The 20,416-nt window shown below is 41.2% G+C and overlaps 1 pseudogene; it reads left to right on the top strand.

The window, feature by feature from the left end:
- The first annotated feature begins 17,613 nt into the window (after positions 1–17,613).
- LOC118009696 lies at positions 17,614–17,712 on the top strand (annotated as a pseudogene).
- Positions 17,713–20,416: the final 2,704 nt, after the last annotated feature.

Here is a 20,416-nt window from a genome sequence, read left to right as displayed (position 1 = left end):
CACGTTTGAAAAAGCATTTATATTTGTGTAGGAAAGTATCTAGAAAGAAGTGAACCAAAATGTTAACAGTGGTTATCCCTGAATGTGGACTTTTCAGTTTTTGAGGCTCATTTTTTGGTAGCCATCCGTGTTTTCTAAATTTTCCACAATAAAAATGTACTTTTGCATAATTTTTAAACTTTTCAAAGCACAGCAGGGTGGATGAGTATTTAGAATATGGAATCAGAATCCCAGCTCCTTAACTTAATAGCAATGTGACATTAGGCATTTTACTTTTAAAAAAACATGCTTTTCATCTGTTGATTAATTACATAGAGCCAAAATTACATAGAGCCACTGGTCATTCCAAATCAATAGGCATTTGCTGTACTTGAATCCATGGGCAGGGTAGAAAAGGGGGGTTGTGCTGACATTTGCTCACACTAGCAAAATTTTTATGTTGCCCTAGTAGGTATTCAAAAGACAGGATCAGACACAGGAACTTATGTGGTTATTTTCAAACATCTCATGACTTGAAAGAACAGGTGTTGGAGGAAACTGTGTCTATATATTTGCTAGGAAAGCATTCTCAGGTTTCTTTTCTAATCATGGAAAAGATGATACATTAATGTGACTATTACCCCTACTTTCTGAAAAAAGCCAAGCAACCAGATGCATGAAACCCACATTCAGGAGAAATGAAGTCATGAGTAAGAGTCCCAAGCATTCTAGCAATGAAGCTATTAGAGTTACATAACCTAAAGTTTCCAACACATTTTCCCAGGTCCACCATGTACCTAATAAAACTTTTCCAAGGACTACTGAAAGACAATTCTAAATTCATATATCATGACCTTTGGACCAACTCCAGTGAAATACAGAATGTCCCTGATGGGAGTGTTTATGAATGCAATTGGTACATGCTCAAAATTACTTTGGAAGACTAATGGAAATTTTTGATTCACAATTGGATAGAGAAAAGGAGGAGAGGACATTCAGTTCTGGAACCAAAAGATTATCAAAAATGAAGAGCAAGTAGAGAGACTGATACCTCCTTAGGAAGGACAAAGGAGAGAGGACCTGAATACATATGGAAGGCATCTGCCTTCAACCACAAGCATCTGCAAGAGGCATCCGCCTTCAACCACAAGCCCAGCACCATCCTTTGAAGGGAGATGATGGGAATCACTGATCTTTCTGATTTTCTTTAATATTGAGAGCAAATGATTCTGCCTCATGAATGAACAAGAGGACTAAATACTCAGGACGAGTCCAGTGTGAACTCAAATTAAAATAATGTAATCCAACCCTACTTAAAGATAAGCAGTCATCTCCAGTCTGGGCCTCCTAACTGGTCTCTGTTTCCAATCTCACCTTTCTATGGTCTACCTTCTATATGGCAGCCAGTGTGATCTTTTTAAAGCAAAAATTGGGTCATGTCTCTCCCTGATGGCTTCTCTTCAAACTTAGAATAAAATCCAAAGTCCTCACCAGGACCTACAGAGTAACCATAGGTTTTAGTTTTCCTGAACGATCCTGGTTTACGGCTAATGAGGTCCTTCCCCCAATATCCCTTTGGCTCATTCCCTCACTTATCCAGGTGTCTGAGGAAACATTATCTCCTCAAAGAGGTCTTCCTTGACCTTCCTACTGAAAACAACTCTCTCCCCTCTCCTGCTGTACTTTGTTCCAAATACTTTGTCACTACTTAACATTATATCATGTTTTAATTTCTTAATTTGTTTGTATGTCTGACTGGAATTGTGCTTCCTGAGGGCAGCACATCATTGTCTTCACTAACACACCCCCAGCACTGGCCCTGGGGAGTGGCTCAGCAAATATCTGATGAACAAATGAATAAGTGAGTAAGTGATTAAAGAAAGGAAGGAAGGGAGGAAGGGAGGGAGGAAGGGAGGGAGGGAGGGAGGGAGGGAGGGAGGGATGGAGGGAGGAAGGAAGGAGTCTTTGGCTCTGCTTAGCAAGTATTTACTCACTCCAAGTTTATATTAAACATTGCTTGAGCTAGTGATTTGTAGATGATGATGAATATGGACCATGACAAGTGCTACTGGTACACCATCAAACCAAATGTACATTTTACCTCTGATTGCTTTAATACTTTCTAGGTGTTATGAACATTATTTATGGACAACGTCTCCAGGACAAGCCCTGAGTATGGATTCCCAGCAGTCAAAGTTCTGTAGGGTAGCAGATTCCCTCAGTCCCACAGCACAGGCTCGAGGGTCTTTGCCAGTTCTTGAACTTTACCTCTCTGCGTGCAAGCAAAGATGAGCAAGGGACTAAAAGAAAGCTGATTTTTTGCTTTTCATAAAAATGTCCTGAGAAGCGCGCACGTGTGTGCATGCACACACACACACACAGAAGTCACCAAAATCACAACACATCTAATTTCTGTCAGAGCAAGCCAAGTATTCCCATCGTAAGGGTAAGGTAATTGAGTCTCCATGACTTTAAGGGACATGAACGTGCTCATATAACTAAAAAGTGGCAAGGCTCAAACTTACAGATCCACATGTTTGGGATCAAGTCCATACTACCATTCAAAAAAAAAGAGGTCAGTCTTTAAGGGAAATGCACTTTCCTATAAACTTTTAAAGTAGCCCATGCTCCAAAGGGGACCCACAAAGTTGAACAAACAACCTGAAAACATATTCTTGACTGGACAACAAATAGTTGTCAACAATGGCTCCCCAGTGACCCAAACTCCAACTGAGTCTTTCAACCAGCTCAGTTTTCCCAAGCTTTGAAAATAGGCTATAGATGATGGGGTCTAACCACACTGCAGCCCTAGGATTCTCTCTCTGGAAGGAATAAGAGGCAAGGTCTGCCTTTTATACTTCTTTTGCCAACATATAGTTGCTCTTGAATAATTACACTAGAGAGAAAAGTTGGCCTTCAGTGCAGCTCTCAGCAAACTTAGAGTTACCACTTAAATTACTCAAAAACTAGAATTTCTGTCTGCTGGCCTGGGAATCTGACAGCACCACTTCTAAGGGAGAAACTCCATCCCCCGTGGGAGGGTCAGTGAGAGGCTCCCCGAAGTTCCTGTTTCTTCACTCTATCTCAAAGCAGGCACTTGGGATCCCAGCCAGCAGCACCGCAGCACCCAAAATTGTTTAAGCCCTGGACTGTATCTGGTATTGTCAGACTTTCAGCAGTGGGCGGGGGAGTGCTCCACTGTACTGTCTTTCTCTTGAAAAGTACTTGGGGCGCCTGGGTGGCTCAGTTGGTTGAGCGACTGCCTTCGGCTCAGGTCATGATCCTGGAGTCCCGGGATCGAGTCCCGGGATCGAGTCCCGCATCGGGCTCCCTGCTCGGCAGGGAGTCTGCTTCTCCCTCTGACCCTCCTCCCTCTCATGCTCTCTGTCTCTCATTCTCTCTCTCTCAAATAAATAAAATCTTTAAAAAAAAAAAAAAAAGAAAAGTACTAAGCTGGTGATTGTTAACCCTCGAATGAGGATGGCTATGAGGACCTGCTGGCTCATAGAGTTCTCCTCGCCCTCACCCTTTTGTCTGTCTTGTGGCTTCATTGTCCCTCCAGTTCTATGCCTGGTACATTTCATGGGTCTGAAAACCCACCTCAGGAGATGACTTTCTGGAGGTTCCCCATGATATCCACCAGACCCCAGGGTGGGTGGAGGGGACAGTTCCTGAGAGAAGGAAACATCCCAGGAGCCAACCTCTGCAGCAAGCCCACCCTCTGGGCACGGATCTCCAAAGCTTTGAACACTGCCCTCAGGGATGACAAAGTGCATGCTAAGATCTAGGGCCGTTTAGAGCAACTATTTCCTAGGGCTGAGGAGGGCCTGCCTGAAATCCTGAACTGAGCAAGCTGGAGTGTTCACAGGTGAGGAGAGAGACGGAGGGAAAAGAAGTGCCCCAAGGCCTCACCAAGGGGTGCAGGGCTGAGACCCCACTGCATTTAGATGACAACATGTTTGTATGGAAATTCACACTCTTCAAAACACTGTGATGCATTAATGCATTGACCCATCCAGTGTGACCTAAGAATGATTGGAATCCCCTCTTTACAGTGCCCAGAACGGTGTGCAGCCCAGAGAAAACACTGAATGAGTATCTGTTGAATAAATTTCAGGATGAGTGAAAAGAAAGGGAGAGTTGGGGACAGGAATCTGAGTGTCTCGCCTCTAGGTATGTGTGTTAAGGGATCTTGGTTCCAACAACTCATCTCTTGACAGGCTCATGCTTTGTCTAAGAAGCGGCAAGGCTAGACGAACCATGAGAGACGATGGACTCTGAAAAACAAACAGGGTTCTAGAGGGGAGGGGGGTGGGAGGATGGGTTAGCCTGGTGGTGGGTATTTAGGAGGGCACATTCTGCATGGAGCACTGGGTGTTGTGCACAAACAATGAATCATGGAACACATCATCTAAAACTAATGTTGTAATGTAAGGGGATTAACATAAGAATAAAAAAATTAAAAAAAAAAAAAAAAAAAGACTTAATAAGATCTCTTGGAAGTAGAGGAGGTGGAGGGAAAAGGTGGGATTCCCAAATGCCCATTAGAGGAAAATTTTGGATTGACTGATGATTTGATGGGAAAAAATAAAGCAAGGTTGGTTTCAAAAAAAAAAAAAAAAAAAAGAAGCGGCAAGGCTATTAAACCCAAACTCTGCAATTACTGAAATAAATTTACAAAATAAAAGGTAGCTGAAACAGCACTGCCCTCATTTTCAGATTCCTCTCTGTTTTATATCTCTAAGTGAAGATACTACACTTGGAAATGGAACTACATTTTGTTTTAATGTGTTTTTCAAGGATAAAGGAATTCTGCTCCATGTATTTTCCCTAATTTTCCTCACCTAGGGCCACCCTACTTCAATACATGCTTGAAAAAAATACACCCAGTGAATGGACATTCTGTCCCATCTCCAGGCTCACTAAAAATGCCTGGTCTCTGAATTGCTGTACTTCCTATGAATATCTACTTCCCTTCCCATCCTGGCATTCACTCAAGTCAATTAGTCTTTCCTTCTTCTGTATGTCAGAGATTCTCCATCTCTTGTTCTCAGACTTAGGGAATTAATTGCCAAGCCCAGGTTCAGTAACAACCTTCTCCCAATATTATACAATGACAGCTGAGTGCACAAACTAAGCCAGATTATAACCTCACACCTGATAGTTTGCAAAGTGCTTTCACTTACTGCTATCCCATTTTAATTTTCTCAACATCCCAGTAAGATGGGAGCAGTTGTCCTTATTTAGGGGGAAAGGAAAGGCTCACTTAACACTAGGAAGTAGCAGGGTTGGCTTCAATTCCAAATCTCCTGAATCTCCGTAGGTAGCACCCCTGTGTCCTAGGCTATGTCAGGGTGCAGTTAGTCCCCAAGCACATTACATGCTTGGTTCTCAAAGTGTGGTGTGGGGTATCCCCTAGGGTCTTGTTAGAAATGCAGATTTTTCAGGCCCCTCCCCAGAGCTACAAAATCAGAATTGTTTTTAACAAGAGTCCTGGCAATTTGTGTGCCCTTGAAACTTTGACAAGAACTGCCCAAATCACTTAAAATCCGGAGTGTTTACTTACTCTTCCCAGAAGCCTTATCATTTCTTATCTCCAGGAAGACAAGATGGGATGTTCTTTTTGCTTTGTATGCAAATTCAGCAAGATCAAAATAAAAGCAACCTCCTGTGCCCTATCAGTTATCAAAAACAGGTTTTTCACATCAGACACTCCCAGGTTATTTTCAACTTTTATTAGTTCATAAAATTGGGTGTTTGTTCTGTGCTTTCTTCCCTCCTCTTTTTTCTCTGGGGAGCCAGTGAACTTTAATAGTTATTATTCCAGGGCAGAGTTACTAACTCTATAGCTAGTAAGAAGCCCACAAAACAAAGAGGTTTGTTTATGCAGGTTCAAATCCTGGCTCTACCACAGTCTGGCTGTGTAAAATTTCTACCTTTCAGAGTTTTGTGAAAATACAAGATAATGTAATAGAGTACCTAGCACAGTGATTAATTTTTTGCAGACAATAAATATTATGTCACTGGCTGAATAAAGAAATGAATGGATAAACAGGAACTATGGGGAGGAAGGGCTGAACAGGAAGAGGCCAGAGGTAGGAAAGGGATAGTTACTGGAGTGTGTTTATTAAATGTTCTTTCCTGTACTTAAAGAAGAGGGGAAGGTGATGAAGGAAGTTTATGGTAATCCGGTTTGAAAACCCAATGGGCAGTGAAGTAATGAAAGTCCCATGGATGTTGGAATGGGGAAATAACTCAAATTGTGCAAAAGTATCATAGACATTACAAAGTACTTTCCAAGCATGAGTATTAGCATTACTGAGAGATGGATGGCAGCATTGTTCTTTAGATTATCTATTCTTTTACTATCCTTTTACTGATTACCTAGAGGTTGCAACATTTGCATTTTTAACAAGCTCTGCAACTAATTCTGATACACATTAATGTTTAAGAACTACTTCTACATTTGAAGGAAGAACCCAAAAATAAGTAAGCTAACAAATGTGGGAAAGAGTTTGCTTTGAGTAAGGTACAGAAAGAACTAAATGAGAAGTTACATGAGCAATGGGAAATTATAAGGCTAGAGAATGGGAAGGGGTCCCCAGTCACAGTATTCTCTTTTGGATTTATTGCATGGTGCCCTGAGTTATAAAGAAGCATATTCTTCTAGAACATATTTGAAGTTTATGATGCAAAACTGGCTATTCTGAAGCTCTGCCACCTTCTAAACTCTACCCAGAGCTGGGCATCCTTGACTTTTAACCAGTTAGCTATGAGGTGCAGTGTTGTCTTAACCATAGAGGAGATAAGAGCTAGTAAAGGTTTCCCCTAATGGAACCATTTGGTTATTCCACAGCATGTATACATACACTGTCTTTTGTATAATTCTCAGTATTTTTAAAGGAAAAAAAAAAAATCAACCTCACCTAAACCAGTTTCTAGAGCATTACAATTTTTCTTCAGACCTACTACCAAGGATCTATAATTTAAACTTGGCCCTAGATGATTAGTACCCAGATTCCATGTAGCTGGAGATAGTCAGGAAAAGTCAGACACTGTTTTGGCCCCCAGACCAATAAACTGGTCTCAGGCTACTGCATTCTCTACTGATGGATAAGAAGTCAATGGATATGCAAATGAATTCCTTTTACATCTGTAATATTTTTAAATATTTCAAGCAAAGAAGAACTGTATGATCATTTTAAATTTTTTAAAAAATATTTTAAGAACTAATTGGTCTTAAAACGGAAAAGAGAAGCCCAGCATTTTTTACATGTATAATATTTCCCCCAAGGAATTCCTGTAACATTTTATTCTTCTGTAAACTTTAGAAACAAGCCTGATTTATATCTATTTTGCATTAATCTTTAAGACAGAATCCTCTTACATGTTTGCTATCAAATACCTGTTGTTTTTGCTCTGTTTTGTTTTGCTTTGCTTTGTTTAAAGGGCTATTTTTAGTTTTTTCTGCAATAATATTGACAACTGGGAATGGAGATGGGTTATGATTCTCAAGAAATCATAGGCAAATGCCTGAGACCTAGGGCATAAGCTAAAAAATAGTGACTTTAACTAGGCATTCAAAAACCTAGATAGCCAACAAGTGTAGATACCTTATCTGGAACATTTCTCTTCAAAGACATACTTACTATTCTAGAAATCATATCACAGGACCACCCAAACTGTATTTTCTAAAACACTGTTTCCCAAAATGGGCTCTGGCAAACACCAGACCTACGAGATGCTTTGTGAAGAAAAAAGCAGTTTGTGAACAAATCCGTTTGCAAAGCTGTGTTTTCTGACAGTGAAGATAAAAATAGTAATTATAGCATTTAACTGAGACTCAGGGCCCTAGCCACATTATTATTCACAAGTAAAATAAAAACAGCCACAGCGATCACTTTGTTCATTCCAAAGGAAAGACATAGCTGGCATCGACATTTAAGAAGGAGGAATCTTTCCATAGTATTTACCATAGAGGAAGTAACTAGAATATTATCTCCATCCTTATTAGCCGCAGAAGGCACAAGCTTCCTCTTGGAGCAATACACAGAGGTCTAGGCTCACACACAAATGCTCCCTAGCACATGTTTTTCCCTCATAGCATTTAGTATATGCAATTATTATCTTTTTTCACTTGTTTCTATCTCTTCAACTTAGAATGTAACCTCCAAGGGAGGAGCACCATGTCATTTGTATTTGCAGCTGATCTAGCCACATGCTTGACACACCACAGGAATAGATATGTGTTAAGAAAGTGAATGGTTGGGGCACCTGGGTGGCTCAGTCTTTAAGCATCTGCCTTTGGCTCAGGTCATCCCGGGGTCCTGGGATCGAGCCCTGCATCGGGCTCCCTGCTCAGCGGGAAGCCTGCTTCTCCCTCTACCAGTCCCCCTACTTGTGTTCCCTCTCTTGCTATGTCTCTCTCTGTCAAATAAATTAATAAAATCTTTAAAAAAAAAAAAGTGAATGGTAAAGTTCCCTAATAAAGACCTGGCTTCTAGGATCTACAGTTTACTAAGAGTCATCAAAAGGATGGATTTTCAAGAGTAGCTAGAAAACTGCTTCATGCAAATGTCTAATATTCTACCTAAAAATCATCAGCTTTTCTTACCAACTTCTCTGCAGGCCCACATTGTATCCACATTGGTCTCATGGAGTTTCATGAGTCATACAAAGTTAGGCCACTGATAAGGGGTCACAGGGATGCATCTGACTTCCAATTCTGCCAGCTAAGAATGGGTCTCTTTGTGCTTTATTTTGTTTTTCCAGGTTCATTGAATTATAATTGGAAAGTAAAAATTATATATAGTTAGGGTATACAATATGATGATTTAATATATGTATACATTGTAATGTGATTACCACAATCAAGTTCATAGATATATCCATCACTTCACATGGTTACTTTTGTGTTTGTGTATGTGTGTGTGGTGAGAACACTTAAGATCTACTCTCTTAGCAAAGTTCAAGTACACCTACAGTATTATTAACTATAGTCACCCTGGTGTGCTTTAGATCCCCAGAACATACTCATCTTATAAATCAAAGATTATACCCTTTGACCAACATCTTCCCATTACCCCAACCCCCAAGCCGTGACAACCACTGTTATACTCTCTGGTTCCATGAGCTTGACTTTTTTATATTCCTCATATCTTTGTATTTTAGATACTGATTGAGATTCAACCACTGGGGCATGAGGAGTAGGTTCTCCATCTAAGCTTTGCCCTTAGTCCTGGGTGCCTGTCCAGATAAGCCTGGGATCAAGACAAAATGCCCCATGGCTCTCAGACATGGAAGAGTTGAGTTTCATGGAGCCCTGGGGTTGGGATGAAGGGGTAGTATTCCCCACAGACTGACATATCCACACTGACTTGAACTGATTCCTGGCCTTCTAAAGTGGAAATTTCATTTGCTGCTTAGTCTTACCTTAGTTTAGCACCATTCCCATAAGAGCAAAGGAACTCAATCCAGAGGCCAAAGTGCTGATCCAAAAACGAAAGTAAAACGAGCAATTATAATAGTCAGTACTTACCTGGTGTTATCCTAGGAGTCTGCACTTTGCTAAGCACTATGCATACATCATTATTGCATTTAATCCCCTCAAACATGCCATGATGCAAATCCTGCTATTGTTCCCATTTTACAGATGAGGAAAGAGAGGCATGATACCTACTAAATCAAACCATGGCAACCCAAGGCAACAATCATAAAGCACTACAGGCCCCTTTCTGCCTTCCATAGATCCAAAATACAACTTAAAGTGACAAAGAAGATGGAAAAACTGGGAACCTAGAAATATTTTTAACTTTTCTGGCCACCCAGTGACCACCTCCAAAAGACTTTATTGTATTGATTTAGCTCATCTCAGATGCACATACCATAGGTCCAAATAGACTCGTATAACTGCATTAGTCATTCTAGATACTTTAATCCATTACTTAATGCATTACTCAGATCCTGGTACCAGGAGGGAATGGCAGGAAGTCAAGGTTGGTTATACATGGATGAAACAATAATAGTCTTGAAAACCCCTGCACCTGTGAAGAAACAGCCAGAATTTGAAAACATCTGACTGTCAAAGTTTTATAGTTTGTCATTTAAAATGCTTGCCACAGATCTTACTTTCAAGCACATAGTATCTTTGCATCACTGATCAACTTCTAAATATTCGTCCTCTAATTGGAGGAACCCCCAATCAAAAATGAGTCACTGACATTTTCCTCAGCATTTTGTTGCAGTAAGCCAGAATAAACACATGGAATTGTTACTATGGAGACCGAAGGTACTGAAGGGACCCAGCCTCTCATTAAAAAATTGACACACCAGCAGGAAAAAAAAATGATGGATGTTGTGGTTATTTTAGGGAAAATCATGTCCCAAATGTTGAGGTTAAGTCAGCCACCCCTTTTCCTCCAGAAAAAAAAGAAAGAAGAAGAAGAAGTTTCCGATGCAAATGGTTTGAATTAATGCCATGGATATTTATAACAACAGTCTGGTTAAGGGAACTTATTTGCTATTCATCAAGCAAATGTCCCCTAGGATTAAAGGAGCCCAAAGAAAATATTTTTAAAATAATAAATAAAATGTCTTTTGGGGTGGGAAGCAGTTATATTTGTATTCAACAGCATGACTGCGGGACTGAGACCTCAAAGCCCAAGGCCACTGGGACTGGACAATTCTGCAGTGCTTTTGGAAGAGATCAGCAAGACACATGTAACCCAGCTGACGTGTCAGCAGGAGAGCGAGTGTTTTCTTAAGTTGACACCCCAAGTAGTAAATAAGAAAAGAGAAACCAAGAGTGGCCCAATACACAGATCTAAAATTGGAGAGGCACTGACTGTCTCTTTTTTAAACAACTTCCTTACTTGAGATTTGGAGAGAAAAGGTGGAAGGGAAGAAGCTTAACTTTTTAGCATATCACTGGAAAATGCCATCCTCACTTTTCAAAAATAGCACTAGATGAAGAAACGCTGTTTGGGTGAAGCACTATTATACAGTCTCCTCTCCTTCACGGTGCCTCTGGGAGGGAGACCCGCGTGCGCAGCAGTAGAGAGAGCCAATACAGGGACCAAAATGTTATGAAGGGTCCACGAAGGCCCCGTGAGGGTGAAGACAGCATCGGTGGCCATGAGCAGAGGGCCAGCATCGGGCTCACCCTCCTGTCTGATCTCCATCTGGAGGCCTGACACCAGGTGACCGGGGACCCTCCTGATCCTGTCTTTAACTATGGATATTTGTCCAAATGTGGATTTCTAAAAATATTTTTACTTTAAATATTTATTATTTACATAATTTTAAATACTGCATTAAAATAGTACTTATCTTAATTTTTGGATTTTTGGTGTTCCCTTAAATTTTGTACCTGAGGCAAGTGCCTCACTCCCCTTACCCTACTGCCTTACCTCCTACTGCGGAGGTGGTCAGGGGCCCTCAAAGGAAGAGCACCTGCTTTCCGGCCCAGGCACTGAGGCACCAAGTGCTGCCTCAAGACAGCATCTTCCACTTAGAGGACGTCCCTTCTCTCAACAAATCAGTCCAAGCAGAACCTACAAGACACACGTCTAAACCGCACCTGAAAGGCAAGATTATAGCTGTGGCTTCAGAGCCCTGGACTCAGACCTTTGTCTGTCACTGGATCAGTCAGGTCCCCAAACTTCAGTTTCCTCCTGTGTTGACCTAGCATAATAAAGAAACCTACTTCCAAGCATCAGTGCAGGAACGCAACGGGGCAGTGCCTGCCAATAACCGAGAAGCGTGTGATCAGTGTCGGCATTGTTACTGTTCAAATCTTGGTTCCTCTGCCGCTCACTTCACCCTGAGAGTCTTTGTTTCCTCTTCTGTAACAAGAGGAAATAATAGTGCTATCTCTCAAGGTTGCCATGCAGATTAAATGCTACTGTACAGGAAGTGTCTGCACACGGTGGTGACTATTACTGCTCGTAATCACGCTAGCTTATTCTTCCTTCTCCTCCTCCTCTTCCTCCTGCTCCAATTCTTCCTCCCATAAACTCCTGCCTCAGCCGGCAGGCCTCTACTCTAGAGTTTACGTAGTTAATATAGTTGCAGTGAGATCTAGAATCAACTCCCTCCACTGTGTGAAGGATCCTTAGGTTGTATATAAACACAAAAATCAATTTACTAGATGCCATGCTTTTAAAAATGTTTTAAGCTATTCAAACATTATTATTTTCTGCATACAATGCCAAATAACCTGTTGAATTGATTTTCTCTCTCTATTTTTTTTTTTTTTCTTTTTTAGCTTAGTTGTTTGGGTATGCTGTAGACAGAACCCCAGACAACAGAAGAGTTAGTGTACTTCGACTGTTTATAAAGGAGCGGCATAAAAATAATCTTTAAAGCTAAGGGAATGTTAATATTTAGATCCATCTAAGGGAAAACAATAACAGTTTGTGATTTCTTCCCTCCTCACTCCCAGGGCAAACATTTTTAAGGGAGGGTTTTATTTTGTAACATAAATTGTTTTCTATATAACCCTAAAGACATGAGTGATTAATAGTGAGCTATAGAAAGAGATGCCCATAATTAGCAGCTTGGGTACAGTCAGATATAAACATATATTTTGTTTATGAAACATGTAGCTTGAAAAAAAATCACATCTTGTTAGATGTCACAATAGGGTCAAGATGCTAAGGAAAAAGCCATTAAGACCAAGATTTTTAAATAAAGTCAAAATCAGATAGACTACATATGTACATACCTGTGCCACAAAAGCCTGAGACAAAAGTTTATCCAAGTTTATTTCTTCATCATCATCAATATCATTCTAATTGTTCCTAATTATTACTTGTATCAACTTCGGTATAACGTTGTGATTCTGATCTCAATTTTAACTATATAGACCTTTACCAAATACATAATAACTACCTTGAAGGCAGATAAATAAATGCTTTTCATATAATGGGTCAAGTTTTCATGACTGCTTAGTTTATATGGTTTATTATCACTATAATGGAACTAATGACAGCTGGCCCTTACTGGGCACCAGACACTGGCCTAAATTCCTTAAATGTATTAAATCCTTTAATCCTTATAAGAATCCCTGTGGGACTGAAATTAACATCCCCACTTTACCGATGAAGACACTGAGATTTATAAATCTTTTTTTTTTAAGATTTTTTTTTAATTGAGAGAGATAATGATAGCATGAGAGGAGGGAGAGTCAGAGGGAGAAGCAGACTCCCTGCTGAGCAGGGAGCCCGATGCGGGACTCGATCCCAGGGCTCCAGGATCACGACCTGAGCCGAAGGCAGTCGCTTAAACAACTGAGCCACCCAGGCGCCCAAGACACTGAGATTTAGAGAAATCAAGTAACCTGACCACCAACACATTTTATAAGCAGAGCTGGGATTTGAACACAGTCCTGTTGAACATCAAAGCCTGTCCTCTAAACCACTATACTAACCAGAAAACCACCCAAGTTGACAAGGTAGCCTCTTTCTGTTCACCATGAACATTCACATATGCTGAGACCAGCCCTCCTCATCTTACTCCAGGCATTCATATGGCCCCTTGGCACATTAGGAAGATTTTCACTCAAGTCAAACAACAGTTAAGTTCCACCATTTTACTGCATTTCCGAAACAGGAGAGCAGAGATCTTGGCCAGGACTGCTGCATCTGGCCACGCAGAACGTACACTATACAAATCCAGAGGGAGCCATTCACAGAGTAGTATTTGACAAGTACCTGCTGGAGTTGTTCAATATGGCAGCCCTGCCTTCGCTGCTATAAATGTGGTTTGTGACGCCTCAGCAACAACCAGTCAGTGATTGGACAGGAGAAGACACCTGACCACAAAGAGCCAATCAGATGCTTGCCGTGTACACACACAACAGAGAGACACAAACGAGCCTCCCCAGTGGGGCAACTGAAGAGGCAGGAGAACTGCGGCGGGGCGGGAATCAGATCACACACTGCCCAGGCAGAAGCCAGGAATGAAGAGGGAGGGGAGGGGCACACAGGGAGAGATGAAAGAGTTCATGGAGTCCCTTAGAGACAGTGAAAAAAGCCTCATTTTCCCCTTTCCAAGAATCCCCTCAGACCCAGTTATAATTTTCCACCCTGGATTTCTAAGAGACTTTTGTGTATCCTTTCAACAAACCCCTCTTTGTTATTTGCCTGAGTTTAAGGGCATCTTGATCTTTGCAGGAAAGAGAAGTGCCCATTCTTGACCAGACATCATCAAATGGAATTTGTCATTATTATACAAAAAGTGGGCTTGAATCTCAATCCCCAGACTCATGTGTGTAAGAAATGTAACTTTATTTTTCTATAACACAATGGAATTTCTATTTTGAGAGAATATGCTGAAGGGATGGCAGAAGTTAATGCAGGCATTTTAGGAGTCTAGGGAGTTTGAGTAGTACCAAGGAAGCAGGGATGAGTATGGTGGGCATTGAGTTCCCCATCATCCACAGTGGCATCTGCTGAGATGCCCCTCAGCTGCCCAGTCCTGGTCATCATACAACAAATTCACTGCTGTCTGGCCCACCTCCCCATTCGTGCCTTTGCTTTTGGTTCCCCTGTGCTCCTCTCTGGTACCGAGGAATTCACTTACTGCTCCACACCATGCTGGGCTGTGAGAAACTGGGAGCATTCAGAAACCCATCCACTTAAAAAAAAAAAAAAAAAGAAAAAGAAACCCATCCACTTAGCTCAGAGAATGATTCTTGCCACCAGCCAGGCCATGGGAACCTGATGCTGTCCAAAGCCCTTCTTTACACAGTCATTTCTCCTCAGGGAAATACCCAGAAAGCAAGGCGCAGGTCCTGTGTGCATCCAGCCCCCACAGATCTATCTGAGGCTCTAAAGTCATACCTCCCCAAGGTTTGACCTGGGTGAGGACTGGGCACCCATCCTCCTCAGGGATTATCCACACAGAAGCTTCTACATGTGCCCCTACACCCCCTGATGCTTCCTACTCCATGGAATCTAGTCCCCCTCTGAGGTGGGTAGCTTGTCCTCAGTCTTTGGTACTCTAGGCTCATCTATTTTTAATGTCCCAGGTTCTTTTCTCTCCTGTGGGAGTTAGGACTTTGGAACCCTAAAAGCCAAGATATGACTTTCATTTCCTGGGTTCATTCCACCTTTCCCAAGGCAAAGAACCCAGACTGGCCTAATTAACTGAATGGAAGCCAGAACCAAGTGACCCAAGAAAATACCAAAAAAAAAAAAAAAATCTTCAATTGATATTTCAAAATATTGCTCCACCACACTGCATTGGAACCGTTTAGGCTCACGGAGCTTTGTTCTGGCCATAGGCCTTGATTTCACTGTTCTTTTCCTCTAGGTGATGTTGGCCAAGCTGAAGTGGGGCACTTCCAACCTTCCGCTAAGCTGATGCTTCTACGCTTCTGCCATTTCAAATGTGATCATAGTGATGATGTATGCTAAGCCATTTATTTCGTTTTCCTTAAGATTCACCTTTACAGCAAGTGTCACACTGAGAAATCTGGGAGCAAAGTAAATTGTAAATGGAGATTTGTCCTTTTTCCTGGTTTCACCTTTTCTATGAAAGCTGTGATAAGCATTAAGAGAACTTTTCCTTTTCCTGCTAAAATAACTGTCACTCCACACCAAAAGGATCATAATCTATCATGCCTAATGTGCTTCTCCATCTTTGTGACTATATTAAATAATACTTCCCCTTATATATTTTATTATCTCATAAGAGTAAGAAAAACATTTCAGGGTGGACAATTTATTGGTGATATACAGAAAATATATCCACACAAAATACCATACTTTATAATTAAAAAAAAAATTAGTCATCCTGCTTATTCAGAGTCAGTATCAAAAGTGAGAGTTATATCTACACCTGATTTAGGCATTTGCTTTTTCTCATTTCCTAGCCCCAAAGAAGGCTGTCTTCTCCAAGCTTCCCTAAGAGGCCCATATCTTCATCTGGATTTCTTAACCAAATGGCTATGGGAGGCTGATTCTTCCCCTGACACATTCAACATAGATGCAATTGCATCTTGTTGGGCATGGGATGCAGAACAACTATGGCAGGGAATTCACAGGTGAGTGGAGGAAATGGAAGTTACAGCATGAGGTAAGATCTATAACAGAGAATTTGCCTGCATTCGGTTCAGTCTTCTGTGATGTCGTAGAGCCAGTCTACCACCCTTCCCGCCTCCACATGGGTACCAGTTCCCTTCCTCCAGTGCATTCCAGATTAAATCCCCCTCCTACTAAAAACCTCAGTGGCTCCCCTAGAGGCATTTCCCAATCTAGGTTAAGGGAATAGTAGTTCCAGGAAATCTGAGAAAGTATTACATGGAAAGGAGGCCTATAGTAGCATAAATTTGGGAAGCAATGAGTAAAACAAAGTTAGAATATTCGGTTGTGTTGCATTTTCAGGAATTCTCAGAGCTTTTATAATGCTCAAATGCCTAGTGTAGTGATACACTTATGCATATCCAAGAAGAATGCATATTTACAGTATCTCCCAAACTTCTGACTATAGATCCCTTTTTTTCCAGAGCATATTGCAGGACTAATATTGAAAACAAAACAAAAAACTTCAGAAACAGTAGCCTAAGGAATAAAGTTCAAACTTCTTAGCAAGGTATTTAAGGCTGTTGCCATCTATCTCTAGTCTATTCTTACAACCCCATTGCTTATTATTCCTTTGTTACTCTACATCACACACCACCCTTGTTGGGCTATTAGTTGCCTAAGCAGATGGTACACTTTAACATGCTTGAGTTTTTACTTATACATTGTTCTGCTTACGATGCCTCAAAACATTCTCCTTTATCTCACTTCTCTCTTCTCCATCTGAACTCTTATCTATACTGCAAAACCCACTCCATAGGGACTCATCTACCCAGTCTCTAAATCACTGTTCTGGGGCACCTGGGTGGCTCAGTCGTTAAGTGTCTGCCTTCGGCTCAGGTCATGATCCCGGGGTCCTGGGATCGAGCCCCGCATCGGGCTCCCTGCTCCGCGGGAAGCCTGCTTCTCCCTCTCCCACTCCCCCTGCTTGTGTTCCCTCTCTCACTGTCTCTCTCTGTAAAATAAATAAATAAAATCTTTAAAAAAAATAAAAAATAAAAAAAATAAAAAAAATAAATCACTGTTCTATAACCATTCTTTGTATATTGTAGCACCAATCACTGTGTATTACACATTTCTCTGCTGCCTTCAATAGTTTATAAGTTCCTGGGACCTCCTCTTTGTATCCCCCAGCATCCAGTGAATTGTCTGCCACATGAATGATTATGTACACACTGAAAATTTCATATCAATTTTTCAAACATTTCACAAAATTCCCTTACTTCCCTTCAAACCAGAAAAATGCAGGTGTGAATCTGGTGTGTACCTTTCTCTTAAATTTAGAGTCCGTGTTTGAAGCAGGATTCTTATCAGTAGATAAGCATCCATGACTACTAAAGAAGGGATTCTTAAGTCGCTCATTAAATCTTAGATTTTTCTTTTGCCCAATTATAAAATCACAAGTCACAATCACTTTAAAAATTGTATAAAAAAATTGCACATTATCTCCCTTTAAACAAAAAGGGGGGATTGTACTTTATGCCTTCACACTTTATGCTACAGTGCCTAGCACAAAAAAAATATTTGTTGTAAACATTTAAAAAATACTGTGCTCGCTTTAGCAGCACATATACTAAAATTGGAATGATACAGAGATGACCAGCATGGCTCCTGAACAAGGATGACATGTAAAAAGTTATCCTCTCTGGGAGTGATGATAAGCCCCTGCCAAATGCCAGTTCTTTCCCCCAGTCCAAAGAGCTGACCTGCATGCTCCCTGCTATTCCCTGGGCTCATTAGGCTTTCCCTCTGGATCTTCTTTCTTTCGTATTTTCATCTGCCTCCTAGTGCCCAGGCATCTCCAGCAAAGCAGAGACACCTACAGACTGGTGGTCTGCACTCATGTCCTCCTTTACTTGCCCCATTGCCCCTCTGCCATTTCCTCCTCTCACCAAGACTCAGAGGGAATTTGTTCATTTTGCCAACAACTTTCAGACACTTTCAGTTCAACAAAGAGGTTGACTTACTTTATTCCCTCGTGGGAAAAGAAACATGACATTTTTCTCATTATTAAAGCACTACTTTTTCTTGCTACAAAGGGAAAATTCAACATCATACAGCCCCCAAATGCAACTTTTAATTAAATGGCACTTTTCCTCCACATTTTAAAACCTTCTTTGGTGTGTGCACGCACGCACGCACACACACACACAGATGGAGGAGGCAGGGAGTTTCTCACAAGGCTCTAAACACCTCAGTTCTGCATCCAGGGTATTTCAGCATCGGCCCCTGCCCTACACCTTCCCCTGCTTCCCACTGTTTTCCCGTTCTACAGTCCTGCCCCTGGCAATTTGGTTTCCTTGGCAATGCTGCAAGCTTATGCCCACAATGCCTTTGTGCTTGTGATTTCTGCCCTCATCCTTCCAGGCTTCCAAACCCAGCTCAGGTGCTCCCACAGAAACCCTTCACTGACTACAGGTTGCACAGTGATCCCTCTCTAACCCACATGGTATTTTAATGCTATAGTGCCTATGTTTACATTTATTCAAATTTTTTCTAGCCTTATGCTCATTGACCCTCCAACCAGCCAGACAGTGAGCTAGAGAGAGGGTATGGGCTCTGAAGTCAGCTGTGGGCTCTGGAGCCTAATTTCTGAGCTACGTGAGGCCCAATTTCATTATTTGTAAAATGAAGTAGTAAACACCCACCCTTTGCAAAGTTGAGAGTTGCTCTGAGCATTAAATGAGGTCCAGCATGTGAAATTCCTCACCTTCTTGCCTTTCGTCAACTGTCTTCCTGCTCTCCTGAGGGCAGGATCAGATCCTACACTGGTTCCTGGGTTCATAGAATGCCTAGCACAGTAACGCAGGACATGATCAGCAGCAATTGTTAAAGTGCACAGAATTAACAAAGAGCTGGAAACACAATCTCAGTTGGCAAGGAAATGAGACAGATCTTTAACCACTCAAAACCAATGTGCCACTAGAATTGAAATGTAAAATGAGATAGCATAAAAAAGCAGACCAGTCATGACACACAGACCGTTTCTATGCCTAGAAAGATATTTTATTGAACACACATAGAAAAGCAAATGTCCTGTTTCTAACACCTTAGGCAAAGGCTGCCTTGAGTCTTGCAGGGATATGCAATAAAAAGATGTCTCCTTCAGCCTTTTTTATTGAGCCCTGATTAGCTCATACCTTATATTAAATCACAAGGCAGGGGCTTAAAATACTACCATCAGATAGGAAGCACATTTCTTTAGTTTCTATGCGAGCACAAAAGTGCTGCACAATTCAGCTATGGTCATTTGCCAGTTGTCTCATTCTTAACCTTAGAAGACAAGACAAAGAGGTCCTTAGTTTGAGCCCTATCAGCTACACAGTGGGTGTGAGGAAAGTGAATATCTCCAATTTGCATGATTCCTATAATTTCCTATCACTGACTGGGGAAAAAAATGCCATCCGTTCACTTAAGAGGTTTCATTGAAAAACAGAACACTTCTTTCTATTTACTTAAGCACCAAACTAGAATATGAAGAAGCACAATAAATTCTAAACATGGTGCACATCTGGTCTGAAAACCACAATCAGTTTATTGCTGCATCTGAAACATTTTCAGCGACTGTCATATAATATATTTTCACACATTTCTAACAAGACATTTTCTTGGAACCAAAATAGACAGGTATATCTGTCAGTTCAATTTCTTGCAAACAAAAGAGAAAATTATTTGGCTCAGATGTTTGTACTGTCTTTGGAGCAGTGTAACTATCATATGAGAAGGGTATTAGTCAAAGATGCCAGGAGCTCAGCATTTACTTCCAAAGAGTGACATTATTGGCTACACAGAAAAAAAAAAAAAAAGATATTCGCATGTATGTACGCATCTTCCCTTTTCTCCCATTCCAATAGAACCATCTATTACATTTACTTGAAAGAGATGTACCACAGTCTTGTTAAGCCCATCTATCTCCCAGTACTATAACACTGGACTCCCTATTAATCTTTTGATCTCTGCTTCTCCTAAAGCAGAAGTTTATTAAGAGTTTTATTAAAAATTAAAATGCAATCGAAATCACGTTAAAATGCTTAAAAGCTCTATATTTTCACCCTAACCCCTCATGGGCATTCGCAAGGAGAGTCACAATGGTATTGAATAGCCAGAGAAACCCACGCCCAATAAAGAGGGCTGCCAAAATATCCCAGTATTGGCCCCAGTGAAACCATTTACTGGCTCACCGTTGGCTGCATAATCTGCCTTTAAGCACTTTCTCCTCTGTAAAAACCCCAGAGCTCCTTTAACAGCCTTGTCTCGGCATACAAAACTTTCAAGTGACTAACCCTTCCCTACCCAGCCCTTGAGTCCCTCACACCAGCCATGCAGCTTTGACCTTTCCTGATAACCCACTC

Source organism: Mirounga leonina, unplaced genomic scaffold (assembly GCF_011800145.1).
Source record: "Mirounga leonina isolate KUSES-001 unplaced genomic scaffold, KU_Mleo_1.0 Mir_127, whole genome shotgun sequence".
NCBI lineage: Eukaryota > Metazoa > Chordata > Mammalia > Carnivora > Phocidae > Mirounga > Mirounga leonina.
Note: the sequence above shows the minus strand (reverse complement) of the source record. Positions and strands in the feature narration are given on the sequence as shown.